This window comes from Porites lutea, chromosome 5 (assembly GCF_958299795.1).
Source record: "Porites lutea chromosome 5, jaPorLute2.1, whole genome shotgun sequence".
NCBI classification, from domain to species: domain Eukaryota; kingdom Metazoa; phylum Cnidaria; class Anthozoa; order Scleractinia; family Poritidae; genus Porites; species Porites lutea.
In genome coordinates, this window is record NC_133205.1 from 10,430,363 (window position 1) to 10,446,263 (window position 15,901).

General features: G+C 39.2%; 1 pseudogene; it reads left to right on the top strand.

Moving 5' to 3' along the window:
* LOC140937890 (uncharacterized) overlaps positions 1 to 1,664 on the top strand; it is a 3,764-nt pseudogene extending 2,100 nt beyond the window's left edge.
* The last annotated feature ends 14,237 nt before the right edge of the window (positions 1,665 to 15,901 follow it).

Genomic DNA, 15,901 nt, shown 5'->3' on the forward strand with positions numbered 1-15,901 from the left:
CCTTCAGTGATATGGCAACATTTGCAAACTGCTGTAGAGGCCATCAACAAGTGTGGAGTGACATTTTGGGTTTGGGAGAAGAAGAATGCCGATGGAAAGGGCAGTGGCACATATGACTGGACCAGTCTTATCGGCAATGAGAAGAAAATTCTTTTGAAAACCTTCCCTGGACACTTCCCCTCGATTCTACGTCCTATAACACAGCCACAACTGTGAAGAAAATATGGGAGGTATGAATGCTATATTTAGTATTACATACAAAACTAATGGCTTACATTTTGTATATTCATGACTTCTTGAACTACCAAATTACAATAATTGCGAAATAGGAATTCAATAAAAAACCCAATCAAGTTATAAATGAATAAACCTCTGCTGTTGCTAAATGATTTTTTTACTGAAGCAATTCAAGGAAAAATGTTGAAAGCTACGTACTAGTAAGTAATAATTCAACTCCCCTACATGAACTTTTAAAAGCCTAAAGCTATAGTGATAACATGAGTATGAAATAATACCTACAAGAATATCAAAATAATTATTTAATAATTTGAAAAGACAAAGATGACAAACTGACTGTAACTTCTGCAGTCTAACAACAATGATAAAAGACCCTACATAGAGTAGCATGCAGATTACATTGTTTTGCTCCCTTTTAGGAGCAACTCAGTCTACCAAGCAAAAGAAAAGAGATGAGTATCGCCTTAATTACTAAGTAAATACAATGTGTAGAACTAAAATTTTGTATCTAACCTTAAACACTGAGGTTTTATGTTTAATATGGCTAATCAATTGTTACAGCAGCTATAAGAATTAACCTTAGAAGTCAAAGATAAATCATCTCTGAAATTTGTCGATCAACAGGACTTTCGAAAACTACTGTACTTTGACAACATTTCAGTGTTGGACAATGTAGATGCTACTCTGTTCTGTCAAAAGGTGCCAAAAATATGTATTTTCTTGCTTTACGGCTTTGTATTTTGCTTTTCGAAGAGCAGCTCTATTATTAATGATTCGATTTTCAATTTGTTGTCATTTTACAGGCAAAAGATTGAGTAAAACTGTTCTGCTCAATGGGACACAAACATAGTGGCTATGGCAAAAAAAATGTGACGTGTTACATGTACTCAGTAGTATACCATGTGCCTGAAGCTATGAAAAAGCACAGTAATGTTAAACAGTTTATGGGACAAGGTACAGAACAGCCCTGGAAAATTTAAATATTGCAAAGAAACTGAAATAAAAATAACTACAAACCATATTCATTTAACACGCATCAACTCAAAACTACATAAGATTTAAAGTTACCTTAGAGGGCTTGCAACAGACTTTAAGACTGAAAAGGTCAATCAACATCAAAATGCCCCAATTTTCTTCTGAGTATTACATCATTCAATAGAAACAGGACCAGTCTTATTAAAGGGTTAAAACAAACCTATCTTTTGCCTTATCTGCGTTCCTGAGCTAGTTTTTGCCCAACATTAATGGTACATTCTCTTAATATTACTAACTACCATAACTTAATCCTTATAGGTGTTGAAAAGAATAACGATGACGCGAGGTGAGTTCTAGGACGGAAGTCTAATAACTGGGACAGACCTGCTGATGTGCTGCAAAAAGAAGTGCGGCTAGATATGGACATTACGAAGCCAAGAACGATAGCCTAGGGCATATAAGAAGAAAGCAGAAAAATACTGATATAAAGGAATCACAATCAAAACGGAGACACATTTCAACCGAAAATTAATATTGGAAAGCTAAGGAAAATTTCCACTTGTACATGTACATTTATACAGTGTAAAATCATTATGTGTATAAAAGGCAGTCAGTTATTGGTACAGCTAGTGTCTAACTACTGTATGTGCATTGTGTGCTACATATTATTGTATTAAGCACATACTGTCATAAAAAAGTAAATAAAACAATTCTTTAAAAAGGTCTTTAACAAGGGGATCTGGCTATTGAAAGGGAAAGGCGCTCCTGATAAGCCATTATACTGCATGGATGTAACTCCCCATTTTTCACTTTTTTGGTGACCAGAACAAAAAGATACGCATTCTAACAGGATAGCAGATTTTATGCCCCTCACCAAAGGAGTCAAGACACTCATCCCAGTTCTGCGGATAGAAGCGTCTGTCAAATGCCTTCTCATCAGGGTAGAGCCACCCCCCACTGACCTTTCCCTTTCCTTCAAACAAATATTTGAAAATGTGGCTAGGGAAGTCAATGGTTAATGCAAGGCGACTTTTGGATTTCAACCGTCCTTCTACTGCTAATTTCAGACTATCTACTGCCTGGACTATCTTACTACTTGCTGGTTGAGGATTTCAAACAACCTAATATAAACACAATAAAAACTGCATTTTGAAAAACTTCAATTAATAGTCAATCACTGGTGAATTTATCGGACAAGGATGAAATTACTTTTAAGGTGATTGAAAAACATTGGTATGGTCTCCCAAAAACTGTATCGAGACACCCGGATATTACTAGAAGTACGTTTATCGCAAAACCTGGCGTGGCTGTGATGAGGGGAAGCAATATAAATAAATTGAAACCAGCCAACAGGTAAAATTTGGTACAAAAAAAAAACAAACAAACAAACAAAACAAAAACAAAAAACAAAACAAAACAAAACGACCAAAACAAAAGGGAAAAAACTTCCTCCGGTAGGAGACGAACCCTACACCATTGACGTGAAAAGAAGAGTTGTCACTGGTATAGGTCTGCATGGGACTGCTCTGGACTAGTATAAACTTCAGCAATAGCTTGCCCTATAAAGACCAGCATTTTTTGTAATTTCATGTAATCCTGGAATGAATGTTTACAGTGAATATTTAACAGGTACATGATGGGTGATGATGATCATCATCATTATAAAGAAATGTAGGCTTTCCATTTTGATGAAAACTGATGTTAAATAAATTGTAATACATACCATAATAATTATCCAGCTGTGACAGAGTGTTCTTTGAGAAGTGTACATGTTCTTGTTGCATACTAATACTTGATTATCATCTGCAATATAGATCTTATATTCGGAGTACATTTAATTTAGCTTTTCACAGACATACAAACGGTCCTACCAGAAGAGTTGGACAAAAGTATCTACATATAGGTGTGGATGGCTGGGCTGGGGTCGATGTCATTCCTACAGGTAAGCATTACAGTGCAATGCCTGCTTGGGCGTTATTGAACAGGACTATTACTAAGGGTGCGTTTCTTTGAGATGATCCAGATAAGGATTAGTAATCCAAAATCAGTCGGATCGTGGTACATGAAATAAATAAGAGGTGGATTTTTTGGTTCCATTGATGTACTATGATCTGAGTGATCCATGATCAGTGATCCTAATCCGAATCATCCTAATGGAACGCACCCTAAGATTTCAAGGTGCGTGGTATATATATTATGCACCTATCAATGTAAATCCCGTGCGGGGGGGGGGGGGGGGGGAGTGCGGGCAAGGGGAGGGGATTTGATGCCTGAGACTATCCCCATGTCGGGCTTTTGATCGTGCGAAGCGACCCCGGGGTCGGGACATTTGATTTTGACCGAAAGAAGCCTGGTATCAATTCATCAATCAATCTGTATGAATCGGTTCCTCGAGGCTTTCTGAAAGTCACGCTGTCGGAGAAAAGTATGAAGTTTTCATTTGTTTTAATCGCCATATTCTGATACTTTACACCGTCATCTAAACAGATAATGTCTATTTTGAGAAAGTTTTTATCGTCAAGTTCCCATCTGATTGTAAACCTCGATTGAAATCGAATTTTACCATGAAAGTCAGAGGATTTTTTACGGGTCACTGATCCGACCTGTTCCGACATGTTGAGCAGATGTTATAAAGCATTTTACGTTTCATTAATATAATAGCACGGTCAATCTTCCTGGAGCGATTATGTTGTTCAAAATAAGAGATGCTAGTGGAGAGAGAAAATACTTAATTACAGCGAGTAATTTAACGGAACTTACGTTAACCTTAAATAAAAGTAGTAAGAACGTACTTTTGAAATGTTCTTTTATTCGTTTTATATAGTATTATAGTATTGTTTGTTTAGATTTTTCCTCCGGGGTGGGGGCTTTTTTGACACTTTTGATTGACCTTTCGTTTCCCACCCTGGGGAATTTGATCAAAAAATTCTAAAATTTGTCAAATCCCCACCCCTTGCCCACACTCCCCCCCCCCCCCACCATGGGGTTTACTTTGATAGGTGCATTAGATGGGGATCGACCCAATAGAACAGCTAGGGAGTGCATTTGGTTCTATTTTTTCTTTTGTTTTCTATGCATGAACGTAGCAGAGCGGCATGCTTGTGGAAGAGTAGCCAGGGAAATTCCTGGGCCCCAGCCCTAAGTGACAGCCCAGGATGAAACTAGCTACTGTGAGTATAGATCTCCAGACCATATTCAGTCTGAATCTTAATTTTATAGAACAGTGTATGGAGTTGCCTACAAATCAGCTACACGACAAGCCTACAAAGCTCAGTATTTTTGCTGTCCTGGTTGGAAGCAACAAAACGGGAGCTGCCCAATTGGTAAGGAATTTTGATTGCTAAGTCTATTCCCCAGGGGGGTACTCTGGACTTCAAGTGGTGAGGAGGATCGTAGGATCTTCTTTGGGTTTCAAATTTTTTTTCTGGAATTTTTTGGGTAGGATAATTTTGGCAAGTATTATTGTATGTATAGTGTCCTCGTTTCCTGGATATTTGTTTGATCTGCCGATCAAACTTGTTTTGCGTTTTTTTTATTATTATTATTATCACATGTAACACATTAAGTTGCATAGACCCTGTTCTTTAAACTAGTTGTTGTATACTCTGAATAAACTCACTTAGTTAATTTCGTTTCCACCATGTTTATTTACCTTATCTACCTCATCTGTTCATGCTCTATTTCGCATAAGGCCCGCAACTGGCCCTCCAGATTTTGGGTTGGGCAATGGGTTCATGTCCAATCCCTGTAAAAAAAATACCATGATTACTGAAACCAGACACACATACGAAGCTGCGTGTACACACTTTTCAAGGTCATGTTTATTTAGTCATATACAGCGTAAGAATTACCAGAAAATTAAATTAGGGTTAAGACATTTTTGGTGCTGGAATTTTATTTTGGAAGGCGCTCTGAGGATTGAGGACCTGTCACTTGAAATCTAGAGTTTTCCTCCTGGGGTGTGTTTATTTTTGTTTTATCAAGAAAATTATTATGAATATTAGTTAAGCAAACCATGACCACTGAAACCTGAGCTTGGGAATCTATTCGTTGAATTTTGTTTGTTAAAATTTTATTGGTATTATTGTGTGAGGTGATGGTGTTTCAAAATGCTGAAAGAATTAGGTGGCACACTTTTCTTTGAACCTGCCGTCAGGAGATCGAATTCAGATTACTCCATTGAAGACAAAAGAATTTGTACAATTTTGTAGCAGCTACTGATCGCCCAATGTAAGGGAAGCCAGATTCCTGAATCCATAGAAGTTTTGCTTGTGGAATCCGAATTCTGGGAAATTTTTCTCTTGGAATCCGGAATCCTGGGCTTTGGAATCTGGAACACAGCTCAAAATTCAGATCCCACCAACAATTGGAATCCGGAATCCATTAGTTCCTCTGATAGAGGAACTAAGCCAGATACCGTGTGTTCATGCAATGCTGCTTTTTATGGAAAGGCATGTGACACAGGTGAGGGGAAGATTGTCAGTATTGCACTCTACCAAGGGAATGGCAAAAATGTAAAAAGCTCTAAACCAAAAGCTCTGAAGTCCATCATTCCTGAAAAACTAAGATTTCTAGTATGTCACCCGAAAAGGTCCAAGTCAGTTACTAGGGGCCAACAAGGACTGATAGTGAGGTCCTCCAGCAAATCTAAAGAAGATTAATATTAGGAGCAAAATAGAAGATGAACTGAAATGCGCAAATAGCTAAAGACTTCAGTGGGTGATTACATAAAACAACAGTCCCATCTTTCAGTAGGAGGCATAAACATAGTGTCCTCAATGACTACTTTCGTGTTAAGTACATTGACACTCAACGAAAGTGTGGTTTTTGTTTTCTCCATGTTGATCATTTTTTTTGCCAGAATGTCCTTCTCATAAGTGGGGCCTTGACTGTCGCCATGACTGCATGTGCCAGAATGGAGCAAAATGTGATTCACGAAACGGTTCTTGTTCCTGCACCCCTGGGTGGCAGGGGACGTTTTGTGAGAAGCCATGTGACCAAGGTTACTATGGTGACAAATGTCAAAAACAGTGTCGATGCTTGAATGGTGGCCCATGTGACCCTGTTACTGGAAAACAGTAAGCATTTATTTTTTTGCTTGATATTGATTTTATGACTGTACTTTCATTAGGATAACATTATGTTATTGCAAACACCTACTTTATAATGTTTTGGAAGTAAACTGCCAGGCTATATTACAAAGTATTCATTCTCACCAAACACGTACACGAGTCATGGAGGCGGCCATAAAGCAGAAGCTGGCATTTTTAATGTGCGCATGAAATTATGAGTAGTGAGGATGTGCTATTAAATGATTTGGAAAGGTGATTTGATTTGTCCATTGTTGTCTCCATTTTCTTGAAATTTTACGCTAATTGTAGATTGTCCTTAAGAGGTAACGAGTTTTGTAAAATTCTCGCAGTTAACCGGGGTTAGTTTTTGTTGACTACTTCCGTGTTAATTTTGTTTCGTTTTCATGCCAAATAAATTCTTTAATGTACTATCTGCTTTGAAAGGAACACTGCGTGCTTTTTCCCTTGAAGAGTAACACAGTAACTATTTTTTTTAGCATTTATTCATCTCTCATATCTGAAAATCTACCACCTCTGACCAACTGTGTAAAATACTTAATTGCGTTTTACACTACATTTTGAGAGGCCTCCTACAAAAAAGTTTCTACCGTATTTGGGAAAAAAGCATAACATTTCCGTCATCGGCAACAGTTGCTGGCGGATATGTAGAGCGCGCCGCTCGGTATAAACTTTTCACCGACTTAACTTTCGTGCTACTCGCTAGTGGAGTTAAATTGTGATATCGAAACATGTTATGATTGAAATACAAAGTTTACTCTCACTTGTTCTGCCCAATTGTCCACCCGCACTGTACCTCAAACTCCCGAGGGTTCTAACTCCCCACCCTTCCCGAAACTCAAATAAAAACTCAAGCCTTGTTTCAGTGATTTTTGATACTAGAAACATACCGCGCATCAGCGTAATTTTTCAAGCATTAGACTTTGACATTTTCACATTTCCCATGATGCACATTGCCCGCCCCCCCTCCCACCTCCCCCAATACACTCGCCGAAGTTAAAATGATCTTTCAGAACAAGCTGAACTCATTTGCATCAGTGCACTTAAAGTTCTTTAAAACATGTAGCTGCAACTAGTCTTTGCAAAAAGCTGAACTTGCTTGATAGAATATTGATCAAAATAGAAGCTAGTCAAAACGTTGATGTTAATTTTATTGATCCAGCGGAAGATTTGCTCGGTGAGGAAGTGAAAGTTTAGAACTTGATCTCTTTGCATGCTGCAACATGTTTAAGTCCCTGCGATATTCTATCCGGTCTTTTCAGTAACTGAAACGGAAGGTCATATAAAACGTTTGCATAAGCAATTTTATAGAATTAAGTCTCAATTCGTTTGTACCCAACGTGGAGTCTGATTGAGTGACCCACTCTAACTTTTTTCTCCAGTTGAAAAACTGGAGGCTTGAGATCGTTAAGAGATAGTACAAGTGCGAAACTGATATTATTAAATTTTGGCCTCTATTTGGTAATCTGAGGCAGGAGAAAGTTAATTATTCATATATGCTTAGTCTTTAGTATTTGTCTGCTAGAACTTGTGGACCAGAATTGACCTTTTGAGACTAGAACAATACTGATCCTCTTGTTGGTCATTAAAGATATCTGTGAGTGGTAGAGCACCTGTCCCTCAACCATTCATGTATTGATGTCCTGTTCCCGACCGTCTCTTGAAAAGACCCCGTTATATTTTACGGTTGGTAACAAACTTAAGTATTGCCGAGTAATCCAGGATATTTTCCCTAACCATTTTGGCGGGAACTTTGTTTACAATTGAACATCAATATTCGATGTAGAAAAAGTACTCGCAAACACGCTGTCTGTAGAATTTGCAGCCCAGAGCTTCTTTTTCATCTCTCCAGAGATTAAAAAAACGGATTCACGGAGACGAATGTACTTAGGCGACCCCCGTCGACGCGGTCTTCCAACCGTACGTTACGATGGCGCCGCCATTGAAAGTACTGCAGTGAAATAAACACTCACAGAAACAAAAAGGCTCGATACCAGACCAAAATATCCAAAAAGATGTAAAGAAAATACCAAAAGAAACTGTTTAGACTTTCTTTGAAACCAGATTTAGCGATCTGTGAAAGATTAACAAAGATTGACTCTACACACTAAAGGTAGCGATTTTCAACTACGAGAAATGTTTTTTTTTTCTGGAGTACAGGGTGCGCAATGCATCTAGGGTGAACATGGGCCTTTAAGAAATTGAAATTCAGGGGGTTTAATTCAGGTTCTGGTTCTACACTTTTTTAACACGAGACCTTACAAATCCGAAAGAAAACTCTGTCAAAAACTACATACACTCTTCTCTCGTTCTAGATCAGACACTAAGCGATAAGGGTATTTAAGGCTCTATTGTCTTTAACACGCGTGTCCCTCAAAAATGTCAGTTTTCAGGTGCTTAAGCGACTTGTCAGTTCAAATACTAAGACGACGCTAAATAGGCTCGAGTTTCACTTCAGAGTTCCTACAAAACTAGTTCAAATTCAAAAGTTCCGTAACGTCACGCATGAATTCTGTCACAGGGCAAAAATAAATAAATAAATAAATAAATAAATAAATAAGGGGGAGTTGAGCGGCTGGAGAGCCTGCTTGTGTTAGAATGGAGGATTTTAAATTTATTTTCTTCCGACAAAGTGAGATAAACTAAATAAGCATCACTCTTCCAATCGCCCTGTGCTTTGACAAAGGCGGCTGGAGCAGCATGGCAAAAAGCGAATATCGCGCCTCCTCTACGAAAACTATGCGAGGAGTAGGAAGTAGGATCAACGCCGATAGCGGAAAGCGACTCTTAAATAAAAGCATTATACTGGTGAGCCAGGATAGGCCTGTAAACGCCCTCCGAGTTGCAAACAAATGAAGGTGATCGAAGTGGTAGCTGAACACTGGCCAAATACTGTGTAAGCGCTGTAACGGGGCAAAGAGGTGAGCCAGAAATACGTGGCAAGGGAATTTCTAACACCCGTTCCCGAAATTGTATGGTCTTGGTATGCATGATGGGTAACAAGGCCTCACGTGGTGTAAAAATGACATATGGTGTCAAGTGACAAGCGTGAGGATCGTTGATGTCAGCCAACTTGTAAGGGACTAAATTGGAAATGTGTGGGAACGAAAAGAAAGCTACTAAAAATAAAGCACGCATGAAAACGTGCAAGTGAGTAAAGAATCTCGATGGTGATCGGTTCTCTCTGAGTAACACGATCGCCCAGGATCCTACGTACCGCTTGCTTAGCGAGATAAACTTCATAATCCTGAGGAAATGCCAGACTTACGCCCAAAGAGCGATTAATATGCTTTATGATACCTAAATGATTTAAAAGAACTGAAGGATATGATGATAAAGATCGTGACGAGAAAACTAGATACAGCAAATACAGGGTTTTTGACACCGGAAAAGGCCTAAAATAGTAAAACTGGCAAAATGATAAAAAAATACGCAAATGGGATCTCATGGTACGCTTCATAAGAATCACGAAATGCGTGAGTCTGAATGCCTTCCAGATATAAGAATCCGTCTTTAATCCGAAACGAAAGAAGGTTACAACCCCGGGGGGGGGGGGGGGGGGTACTCGGGATTTCAAGTGACGGGGATGATCAAATGGAGCCAAAAGTCAAGACCCAAAAAAATCCCTAGGGCTTTCAGCAAAACCCCAAAAAATCCCTGGACCAAAAATTAACCCCCCAAAAATCCCATGCCGATTTTTTGGCCCTTAAAAGTGCCAGAAAGGGGTAATGCTATAACACAAAGAGGAACATTGGAAATTGAACACTAGTGTTTGTTTATTCATCATACCATCTGAATATATCCTTTCCCTCATTTGGAAGTCATTTTAACAAGCTAGAGCGGGTGCTAGAGACACAGAAGAACGGTTTTGTTTCAACAGTAACGTTATGAATAACGCTAAACAAGACCAACCTGAACCTCACATTTCAAACCCACAAGTCACAAGCGGAGGAAATCAAAAGTTCACTAAAGCAAAAGGTCGAAAAAGGGAATTCCAGTGACGGTAAAGCCAATTGACCGAACTGAATCGAAGCGGTTGAAGTCTTGTACACGGCCTGGCACCACGGGACAATGCAGACTATTGTATAGCACGTGCGATGTAAAGCGTTACCATAGTTAACTATATTAAACAACATATATTTAACCATATTAAACAACAGCAAAACACGTTTGTTTGTACTTTATTCGCAGAACTACAAAGCCAGGGCACTACCGATTTTCTTTTTAATACCCAAGCCAAATTTTCGTACCCAAAAGAATCCCGGAATCGAAAATTTCAAACTTAAAAAAAATCCTTCGATCATCCCCGTCACTTGAAATCCCGAGTACCCCCCCCCCCCCCCTGGGGTTACATAAAAAATAACGATCAATATTCCAGCAGACATAAATGATCAACAAGTTTCTGAGATTTTGAAATCGATCTCTAGCAAGTCCCTTTGTCATGATGTCTGCCAGCATATCACTTGAGGGGCAATAAACAACTTTAACTTCATTTGAGGCTATTCTTTCACGAATAAAGTGAAATGCGACATCAATGTGCTTTGTTCTGTTATGGAATCTTGGGTTCCTTGATTGTCTTCCTTCAACACTGTGGGTGAGTCAGCTTTACAACCAAGATCAGCCAATAGCTTTCGTAAGTAGATTGCTTCCTGTGTTGCTTGAATTAGGGCAACATATTCTGCTTTTGTAGTGGATTTAGCGACTGTAGCCTGTTTCTTGCTGCACCAACTGACTGTGGAATTAGCGAATTTGAAAACATACCCGGAAGTAGACCGTCGATCGTCTGCATCCCCTGCCCAATCGGCATCAGAAAAACCATACAAATCACAATCATCGTCTTTTACAGAAAATTTTAGACCATAACTTAGTGTTCCTTTATAATGTATCTGAGCATTCGTTTTACTCCCATCTAATGCTCCCTACTTGGATCAGACATAAATTGTGATAAAGTTAAAACAGCCGCAGTGATGTCTGGTCTCTTAGCAGTTTACGTAGGTGAGGCACCCTATAGCTTGTTGGTAGATGCTTTTGTCACATCGTTCTTCTTCACATGTTCGCTTGTGAAACTTCTTTCTAGCGGAGTTGACAATAGGCTTGCACTCTTCCGTTTCAAATCATTTGAGCAAATCTTTAAGGTATGTACTTCTCTTGACTAATGGTCAGCGTCCTAGTAGCTCGGTCACTTTGGATTGACATTCCAAGGATGAAGTGAATTTCTCTCAGATGAACGAATTCAAATTCTTTGCATAAGGATTCTCTCTCTGCGTTGAGCATTTTAAGAGCCATTGTCAGAGAAAACCGGGCGGTGCCAAAAGATTGCGGTCAGCCGATTTCCTTTATTTTTTCAGCATTTAAAACCAAGCTGATAAGATTAACTTTGGTGACATTAAGAAGATTTCCCGGCTTTTCACTCTCGAGATTGTCCACCCCCCTAGTGTTTGGCTAAGGGAAGCCCTAAAAACCACCAAAAACAATGGCAATTTCTCGGGTCTAAAACAATTTTTCCTTAAGAAATTAGTGCACAGATTTTTTTCTGAAGCTAAAGCACCTTAAAATAAACGTTTTGGATGCATAAAATCAAATTTTTAGTGTAACGGTAATTTTTCCCAAGGGTTTTAATCCGGGTATGTTGCGTGACTATTACAGGACAGCGAATTTCGGCGATTTTTTAAGCCCATTTTCTTGAAAGTGCGGCTGTTTATTTGTTAAACAGTTCCATTTTACAATAGTCTATACCCTTCTAAGTCAAAAGAAAAAAAGTATTGATTGGTACAAGAAATTCTTTTCACAGGAAGCCTATTTTCGTGAACGTGATTTTGCGGTATTTTGCATAAAGCATGTAACCTTGCTTTTTGGTAATGGCCTTTAAATTGTAACTTTAGACGGCTGAAAACTTCATCACCCGTATAAAAAAAAATTATTTGGAAAGGATACTGCAATGAAAAGAAATCAACCTTACTTTGGAACAGCGGAAACCGTTGCAGTCGTACACGTATGATACAAATTATAAAGCAGACGTATTAATTAGAATTAATTATAAAGAACGGTTGTCGGCAGAGGCTACTTTTCGCACGACAGGTCACACAGCGAAAATGTAGCATCTCCTCGCAGGGTATGTAACAAACTTTGCATACAAAGCAAAAACTTTGCGAATTTCTGTTGCATGTGATACAAAAGTCGTGATGATTTTATCACTAGATAGGACCGCACATACATCGTCCTGTTGGCTAACTCGTATAGGCCAGACAATCATCGAAGCACCAAGTAATGGGGACCTTTGCGTGCATGATGGCAGTCTTGTATAACCCCTATTGTATAGCCGCACTTTCAAGAAAACGCACTTCGAAAATCCCCAAAATTCGTTGTCCTGTAACAGTCAAGCAACATACCCGAATTAAAAACCTTGGCCAAAATTATTGTTAAACTAAAAATATGATTTTATGCATCCAAAACGTTTATTATTAGGTGATTTAGCTTCAGAAAAAAATCTGTGCACTGATTCCTTAAGGATAAATTGTCTTAGACCCGAGGAATTGCCATTGTTTTTGGTGGTTTTTAGGGCTTCCCTAGGCCAAAAACTAGGGGGGTGGTCAATCTTGGGAGTGAAACGCAGGGAAATCTTCTTAATGTCACCAAAGTTAATCTTATCAGCTTGGTTTTAAATGCTGAAAAAATAAAGAAAATCGGCTGATCCCAATCTTTTGGCACCGCCCGGTTTTCTCTGACAATGACTCTTAACATCATTGAATGCAGGAATGATGTCATCGACATAGACTGCTAAGATAACAAACCTGATGAATCCATCGTCTCTCTTGACTGTTTTCACATAAATGCACTCATCTGCGGGGATTCCACCGGCTTCGATAGCCATTCGTTACCAAGAAATTGTGGAGTGTTTGATTCCAACATCTAGCGGACTGCTTGAGGCCATACAAGCTTTTCTTTAGCTTGCACACATAGTCAGGATGATCTGGATAAATAAATACTTCAGGTTGAGACATGTAAATGTCATGGTCGACTGTTCCATTCAGGAAAGCTGTCTTCACATCGATCTGATGAACTTCTAAATTATATGCATTTGCCAAGGCTAGCAGTATTCTGATACTTGAGTATCTGGCAACAGGAGAGAAAACCTTTTTCATAATCTACTCCTTGTGTCTGTGAATATCCCTCTGCGACGAGTCTTACCTTTTATCGGTTGATGTTGCCACCAGCATCTCGTTTAACCTTTAGAACCCATTTTGATCCAAATATGTTAGCATCCTTTGGTGGTGATACTAATTCCCATGTTTCATTACAGACTAATAAGCTGTATTCAGCGTTCAAGGCTTCTTCCCACTTCTTTGAGTTTTTGCCACCCAAGACTTCTTTCAAAGATTGTGGTTCTTCATTCTCAGCAGTTAAAGATTCTGACAGGAAACATTCCTCTGGATGAAATCTTTCTGGTGCTTTTCTCTGTCCGGTTGGACCAAGGCTACTCACTTGTTGCGTAAAAGTATCTTCATAGACTGCTCCCACTAAAGGTAAATTCTTTGGAGACTCTGTGGTAGTGGTTGGAATGCTGGGAATTGTGGGAATTTCAGCCCATCTCTGACATCATCGGGTTGCGTCTCGTCATCCACATTGTCTTTGTAGAAGAATGTGCAGTTGGTAACTTCGTCAAATGTATGAAACTTGTTCTCATGAAAAACAACATCTCTGCTTCTTGTAAAACGTTTAGCATCCACTTCATACACTTTGTAGCCTTTACTTTCCAATGGATATCTGACAAATATTGCTTTGCGGCATTTCGGATGAAGCTTCTTTTGTAAGTGATCTGGAGTGTGGAAAAAACAGACACTTCCAAAAACATTCAAGTTTGACACCTCTGGTTTCTCCCCAAACAACTTTCAAATGGCGTTTTGTCCTTTAGTGCGCTTTTAGTACTCCGGTTGTGTAGATATACAGCAGTGTTCGCAGTTTCTGCCCAAAACTTCAATGGCATCTTTGCATGAATGAGCATGGATCTTGTAGATTCAATAAGTGTGCGATTCAGTCTTTCTGAAACGCCATTCTGCCCTGGTGTGTACGGGTTGGTGAACTGATGCGCAATCCTCTTGTCAGCACAAAAATTTTTAAAGTACTGGGAAGTATACTTGCCACCATTGTCACCATTGCCACAAATTTCATTTTCCATCATTGTCACATATTCCACGAACTTTGATAACACTTCAGACTTGCTCTTGATGAAAATACGCTGTGACATGTCCGGTGTAATCATCAGTAAACGTAAGAACATACTTGCTTCCACCAACAGAATCAACATTCATTGAGCCACAGAGGTCACTGTGTACAAGTTGGAGGGGCTGATGTGTTTCCTTTTCACTTTTCTTGGGTAAAGAGATTCTGTGCATTTTGCCATGAGCGCATGCTTAACACTCCCTCTTCACTTCACCACTTGAACAGCTCATGCCTTCAAAACAAGCTTGCTTTTTATCAAGCGATCAATATAGGAGTACTTCAAATGACCAGATCTATAATACCATTGCTCCAGCGATTGTGATATTGTACTGGCCATGTGAGCCTCTCCATCTGTATTTACTATGTAGAGTTTACCGTTCACCAAATGTCCAATGGTGACTTTTCTTTCATTCTTAGAGATGATGCACTTTTCTTCATCAAATAAAACTTCTGGTCCTATTTGCGTCATAGCAGGAACGGACAACAAGTTCTTTGATAAATTGGGCACATACAATACTTTTTTTAAAGTTAATTTAACTGCATTTGATTCATCATAGCACGAAAGGTTCACCTTTCCTTCTCCAAAAGCTTCAATTGCTCTGTTGTCGCCAAGGTAGGTCTTTGAGGGCTGCTCATACTCGTAGAAATCAAGAATTAAATCTTTCTTAAAGGTCATCTGCTTTGTAGCGCCACTGTCAATGTACCAGCGAATATCTCTCTTTCGACAAGCTGTGCTGGAATTCAAGGCTATACTGTGATCTTGGTGCTTGCAATCATGTTCTGCTCGAGTGACCTTGTTTTCGATTGATTGGGCAGTTCTTAACAAAATGACCGATTTGTTCACATTTTTAGCATTTTAAACCTTGATTTGGTCCTTGACGGTCACGTTGCCTGAAACTTTCTGAATTTCCAGTATTTCGCCCACCACGTCGAAGGTTTCTCCCTCTGGAAGATGCAAAATTGCCTTTGTCAGAAAGCAATCCTAAATTTCGACGAGAGTTATGGTTGCATCCCTTGTCTTCGTTTTCTTCTCGTTCCTTGTATTCTTCGATCAGTAAACCTTTGACGTTGTCCCAATTCAATTCATCCATTTTTGTAGCGTTTAGACTACTGATGAAGTTATCATACGACTCTGGAAGGCTTCCAAGAATTACTGTTGCAAACCTTTGCGGAGTGATTTCTTCCTTTAATTCACGCAACTACTTGGCCAACGAAGTCATGTACGTCAAATGCTCCATGAGATCAGTTCCTTCTTTCATTGTAGCGGCATGAAACCTGCGGTTAAGTCGAACAATTTGAGCAATCGAAACACATTCAAACTGTTTCCGTAAAATTTCCCAAGCTGCACGAGGATCGGTCGTCGAGGAAATATGAACTTG